This window comes from Rana temporaria, chromosome 3, assembly GCF_905171775.1.
Source record: "Rana temporaria chromosome 3, aRanTem1.1, whole genome shotgun sequence".
Lineage (NCBI taxonomy): Eukaryota > Metazoa > Chordata > Amphibia > Anura > Ranidae > Rana > Rana temporaria.
Window position 1 is genome coordinate 37,268,429 of NC_053491.1, and position 6,956 is coordinate 37,275,384.

At 40.8% G+C, this 6,956-nt stretch overlaps 1 protein-coding gene across 2 annotated transcripts in view; it reads left to right on the forward strand.

Moving 5' to 3' along the window:
• Positions 1-833: 833 nt before the first annotated feature.
• The window catches only part of ACAN (aggrecan), a 158,695-nt gene continuing 152,572 nt past the window's right edge, over positions 834-6,956 (forward strand). Inside the window, exon 1 of one of the 2 annotated variants that reach the window (XM_040342403.1) lies at positions 834-1,313. The gene's annotated coding sequence lies outside the window, so the exon portion shown is untranslated. The remainder of the gene's footprint in view (positions 1,314-6,956) is intronic. The other variant, XM_040342404.1, reaches the window with a different exon arrangement.

Here is a 6,956-nt window from a genome sequence, read left to right on the forward strand (position 1 = left end):
TTAAAATAGCCCAGTGCGCATGCTCCAGTTCTCGGTGTAAAACGTCAATGACGCCGACGTGTGCGTCATTGACATAAAGTCGTATTCGCGGACGACTTAGTAAAACGACGTACCCGACGGGAAAACACGACGCGGACCCGACGCCATACTTAACATGGCCTACGTGGGACTGGCGTAAGGTTACCCCTCATATAGTAGGGGTAACCTTACGCCTACGCAAACGACGTTAGTGACGGTTACGCGACGCGATTTCGTTCGTGAATCGGCGTATCAGGCACATTTGCATAAACCAATGAGACCTGAACGTAAACACCACCTAGCGGCCGGCGGAGTAATTACATTTAAGATCCGACAGTGTAAGTGACTTACACATGTCGGATCTTAAGCGTATCTATGCGAAAATGATTCTAAGAATCACTTAGATACGCGGGCCAAAAAAGAGAGATATGATGGAGTATCCTGAGATGCTCCATCGTAACTATACTCAGAATATGGCTATAGGCATTGCCCGTTGCTTTATTAAATAAAGCCATAACATTCCTGATAATATGGAACAACATATCTCTAGATTGTGTTCAAGACCCAGCCATGCAGGGATCTGTAGTACCCCAATACTTGGGTAGCAGTCTCATACAAAATCTTAATTTAAACATCTCCGGTCTTTATGTCTTCTTTAACTTTTGTGTTCTTCTCCAAGTCCAGCAGCAGTATGCCTCCACGTCTGGCTGAGACCCCCTTCTATATATATAAGCATTTTAATGATGGGACACCCCAGGGGGCAGGAGCTCGTCCCCCACTACTCTAAAACCCACCTCCTTCTCCTCCACCTTCGCAGCCTCTACAAAGTCCCCTCTGGACTTCCACCTACCTTTGCAGGAGGGTCCAGCATACTTAGTAATCAGCAGGCATTTCCAGGAGTTATCCGGAAAAAAAAAAAAATTGACAGGAGGAGTCTGAAAGTCAGAGGCTGCTAAACTTGGTCCGATTGTGAAAAAAAATTCTTTCCTTCACACTCACAATACTTATACTACAGCCTTGCTACTTCTCCTGCTGCTGCCTGCAAGGAGCCTGACACTCTACACCATATAAAAAGGGGATTTTTGCATTTTAAAGGTGGAAGGCTGGAAACATCTGGAGGTCGGTGAAGATAACATCATTAAGAAAACTCTCATCAAATTTATTTTTTTCTCTCATCTGTGAAACAAGAGGCCAACGAAGACAGTGAGAAAAAAAATAAAAAAATAAAAACCTAAAAGTTTTATGCCAGGTGTATGGGACATAGAATATTCAAATACTGCACTGAACTTTTAAAGGTAATGTCACATTTATTTATTTATTATTTGTATAGTGCCGAAAATTTTTATGATCAATTATTGAAACATTTTAAATTGTACTAGTTATAAAAAATGTATTCAAATTTTTATTTAAAAAAAAAAAGTTACAGGAAGCGATATTGTAGTCGTATTGCCAGGGAAATCTTTATAATGTACGTAATATTCGCACTGGATATAAGTCATTATTAATGATGTCTTATTAGCAGAATTTTTATAATTTATTCAACAGTAAAAAAAATATTGATTTTAAGTAATATTAAGTATTAACTGGTTCATTGAAGTGATACAAGTGAATACAGTGATGTGAATGAATAAAATTCATTCATTCCTGGGAATGACTCATTGATGGAGCCTGCTGGCTAAACTCTAGCAGTAGATCCATTCATTACTTAGGATAGATGTGTGGTGCAATAATGAGTGCAGTGAAATATTGAACAATTGAATATATCTCAACATGCTGCAAATTTTTTGTATTTTTAACATAATGTGGAAGGCTCTTTTCTGAGAGTATGAGATTGAGAAAGGGTACGAGTTTAACTGTGAGTTGTATCTGCCGCAGTTTTAGATCCTGGGCGATATATATAAATATATATATATATATATATATATATGTGTGTGCGTGTATAGTGTATGTATGAGTAAACATGTACTGAACTGTACTAATATTTGCCCTGGTTGACCATTTTACCTGTGTGTAACGCCAGGGGAACAAGGGGGCACCACCAACATGGCAACTGCAACCCTTACTTGTTCGTGACTTCGGTTCCCTATAGAGATAGCTAGTGTCATTGGTATTAGTGAAACCATCTGCTAACATTTGTTCTGTTTACCAAATTTAACTGAATATACCACCTGTACATTAAGGGGGCACCACCAACGTGGCAAGTCCATACCCATACTGGTATATGACTACAGTTCACCGTAGAGCCACCAGAAAGTCAATGGTCTGAGTGAACCCGTTAAACATCAGCTAACATTTGTACTGGTTACTCAGTTTACCTGTATGTACTGCCTGGTGATCAAGGGGGCACCACCAGGAGATCAAGGGGGCACCACCAATGTGGCAGTCTATACCCATACTGGTATATGACTACAGTTCATCGTAGAGCCACCAGAAAGTCAATTGACTAAGCAAACCCGTTAAACATCAGCTAACATTTCTTCTGGTTATCCCATTTACCTGTATGTACTGCCTGGAAATCAAGGGGGCACCACCAGGAGATTAAGGGAGCACCACTAATAGGGCAGTCCATACCCATACTGGTCTATGACTACAGTTCATTGTAGAGACACCAGAACGTCAGTGGTCTGTGTGAACCCATTAAACATCTACTAACATTTGTCCTTGTTACCCAGTTTAACTGTATGTACTGCCTGGAGATCAATGGGGGCACCAGGGAATCAAGGCAGCACCACCAATGTGAGAGTCCATACTCATACTTGTACATGACTGCAGTTCATTGTGTAGACAACAAGTGTTAGTGGTATGAGTAAATCCATTAAACATCTACTAATAGTTGTTCTGGTTACACATTTTAACTGTATACACCTTCTGGAGATCAAGGGGGCATCACCATCACCAATGTGTAAGTCCATACCCATACTGGTATAGGACTGCAGTTCATTGTAGAAACAACCCGTGTCAATGTTATGAGTGAACCGATTAATCTAAGAACATTTGTCCTGGTTAACCAGTTTAACTGTATATACTGCCTGAAGATCAAGGGGGCGCCACCATTGTGAGAGTCCATACCCATACCTATAGATGACTGCAGTTCATCATGTAGACAACCAGTGCCAATGGTATGAGTAAATCCATTAAACATCTACTAATATTTGTCCTGGTTACACATTGCAACTGTGTGCCCCTTCTGGAGATCAAGCAGGCATCACCATCCCTAATGCGTCAGTCCCTACTGGTATAGGACAGCAATTCGTTGTAGAGATAGCCAGTGTCAATGGTATACATGAACCCATTAAACATCTACTAACATGTGCCCAATTAAACTGAATGTACTGTCGGGAGATCCAGAGGGCACCACCAGTGTGGCACTCCATGCTCATACTTGCAGTTCATTGTAGAGTTGGGTAGTGTCAATGGTATGAGTGAGTATATTGAACACCTACTAACATCTGTCCTGGTTACCCATTTTAACTGTTTGTACTGCCTGGAGATCAAGTCCATACCCATACTGGTACATGACTGCAGTACATTGTGCTGCGCAGGGTGGAAATGAGTGACCAGCAGTGAATGAATGGTACCCGCATTGCTAGTCATGGTATAAATGTGCCTACTGTATGTATCAATCTATGTGTAGCTTCACTATTTCTTGATGTACTGTGGGAGGTCACAGCCAAAATCCACAAGTATAGCTGCTGGACCTCATCCCTCTACCGGGAACAGTTTAATGGTTCACCTATTTAGGTGGATCATATTGAGAGACCGTTGTCCATCATGGAGCTCACGTAACTGTTCAGTTCCAAAGACACCCCCTGTGAATACATTAAATAAGTGTGCCAGTAATATAATAATGGTATTATGTAGAGAATTGGGCTGATTTACTATGATGAGTGATAGTTATGTGCACTATTATATCGCCACATAGGTGAAGTGGGATTTAATAGACAGTTGGGCTCAGTTACTAACTGAGTCAAGAATCTTAATTCCAAAAACTGTGTGACAGTCACTTCAGTTATCCAATCATATGAAAAGCAAATTCCTTAGAACTAATTATCCGATGCTTTTCCCGTGATTAGATAACTGGATAAGTGAATATTCGCACAATTAAAAGTGAAGATACTCAACTCCTTTAGCAAATCAGCCCATCTGTCTTTAATAACTTACATTTCCCCACATTGGTTATATGACCTTATGAATAATTCTGCCCCTGGACAAGCCTGAAGTTATTAGTTAGTTATTAGTTATTATCACACTGATCTATGAGTGATAAGGACAGCATTTTTTTTAGAAATGAGAAGTGCTTGTTATGCCTACTAGTCCTATAGCCAGAGCCGCAGTATGTGAGTTACTAAAGACAGACAGTTGGGCTGATTTACTAAATACGTTGAGAATTTTCACTTAAAAATTGTGTGCACATTCACTTCTATTCTCCAATCATGTGAAAAGCATATGATTGGGTATTCAAAGTAATAAAAAAGTTTGCTTTTCACATAGCTGGAGAATAGAAGTGAATGCACACACAATTTTTGGAGTGAAGATTCTCAACTCCCCAGCTGTGTTGCTAAGTCAAGTTTCCCCCCCATGTGGCTAAATGACTATACATAGAATGATCTCTCCAAATTTTGGGGTTGATTTACTAAAACTTGAGAGTGCAAAATCTGGTACAGCTGTGCCTGTTAGCCTATCAGCTTCTAACTTCATCTTGTTCAATAAAGCTTTGACAATAAAACCTGGAAGCTGATTGGTCTGTATGCAGAGCTGCACCAGATTTTGCCCTTCTCCAGTTTTATTGAGGCTCGGTTCACACTTAGGCTGGCCATACACGGGTCGAATTTTCGAAAGAACTATCTTTTGAAAATCAGAAAATTTGTGCGTTTTGTGATCCGATGGTGCCACCATTGATTTCGAAATTCGACCGACCAAACCTTCAATTTCACCTTGTGTTCCTACAGAAAAGAATTTACATGTCTGGGAACCTTCTTTTCTTTCCGGAAACCTTCTTTTCTATCCGGGAACCTTCTTTTCTTTCTGGGAACCTTCTTTTCTTTCCGGAAACCTTCTTTTCTATCCGGGAACCTTCTTTTCTTTCCGGGAACCTTCTTTTCTTTCTGGGAACCTTCTTTTCTTTCCGGGAACCTTCTTTTCTATCCGGGAACCTTCTTTTCTTTCTGGGAACCTTCTTTTCTTTCCGGGAACCTTCTTTTCTTTCTGGGAACCTTCTTTTCTTTCCGGGAACCTTCTTTTCTTTCTGGGAACCTTCTTTTCTATCCGGGAACCTTCTTTTCTTTCCGGGAACCTTCTTTTCTATCCGGGAACCTTCTTTTCTTTCTGGGAACCTTCTTTTCTTTCCGGAAACCTTCTTTTCTATCCGGGAACCTTCTTTTCTTTCCGGGAACCTTCTTTTCTTTCCGGGAACCTTCTTTTCTTTCCGGGAACCTTCTTTTCTTTCTGGGAACCTTCTTTTCTATCCGGGAACCTTCTTTTCTTTCCGGGAACCTTCTTTTCTATCCGGGAACCTTCTTTTCTTTCCGGGAACCTTCTTTTCTTTCCGGGAACCTTCTTTTCTTTCCGGGAACCTTCTTTTCTTCCCGGGAACCTTCTTTTCTTTCCGGGGAATTTTCTTTTCTTTCCGGGAACCTTCTTTTCTTTCCGGGAACCTTCTCTTCTTTCCGGGAACCTTCTTTTCTTTCCGGGAACGTTCTTTTCTTTCCGGGAACCTTCTTTTCTATCTGGGAACCTTCTTTTCTTTCCGGGAACCTTCTTTTCTTTCCGGGAATTTTCTTTTCTTGCACATTTCTTTTTCGATTTCATTTCTCGCACGATTCTCCCATCATTGATTAGAAAATTGTTAAATTTTTCAAAAAATATCCAACATGTTGGATTGTTAAAATTCGATGGCCGCACGAAAATCGGCTGTTGCTGCAGCTTACTAACGGTGCGAAATACGAGCGAAAATTCTTAGATAAGATTTTCGAAAGAAAGTTCTTTCGAAATTCGACCCATGTATGGCCAGCATAAGTCAAGTTTCCCCCCCATGTGGCTAAATGACTATACATATAAAGGTCTCTTCAAATTTTGGGGTTGATTTACTAAAACTGGAGAGTGCAAAATCTGGGACAGCTGTGCCTGGTAGCCAATCAGCTTCTAACTTCAGCTTGTTCAACTGAGCTTTGACAATAAAACCTGGAAGCTGATTGGTTTGTATGCAGAGCTGCACCAGATGTTGCACTCTCCCGTTTTAGTGAGGCTCGGTTGACACTTAGGATCTGAGTTGTGAGACCCCAAGTCGCGTGACATGTGAAATCCCATTTCAGTCAATGAGCGCTGTCTTAATTAGCGCTACTGGAATCGCTCCGACTTTATAAAAGGTTCCTGTACTACTTCAAGGTGACCTCCATCCGACTTGTGCCCATAGACTTTAATGGAAGTCGCCTCCAAGTCGGATCCTCATTTTAATTGATGTGATTTGGATCCGACGTTGCTTCAATGTCACTTTAAAATCACAAAGTCGCATTAAGTCGCACTGAAGTCGCCTGACAAAGTTGCACAACTTGCGTGCGAACTGAGCCTAAATCAACCGCACTCTATTATAAATATATCTGTGTAATTTACTAACCGAGTCACAGGCTTGTTCAGGGGAAAAATTATACCTAAAGTCATATAGCACACATTAGTGAAATGGGAGTTATAAGACAGTTGGGCTGATCTACTAAAGAAGTTGGAAATCTCTACTTAAAAATATTGTGTGAACATTCACTGGGGCTGCCTCTGCTCCACAACGCCAGCATACTACAGAGCTGCTAGCTAGTCGAATATATTTACCCCTCTCAGAGTTTAACCATTCTCCAATAATTACAGCCCTGAAGAAGGGGAAGACATGTCTCCCGAAAAGCGTTGGCTCCACTTATATACTTTTATCTTCAGTAAACTATTACAAAAAT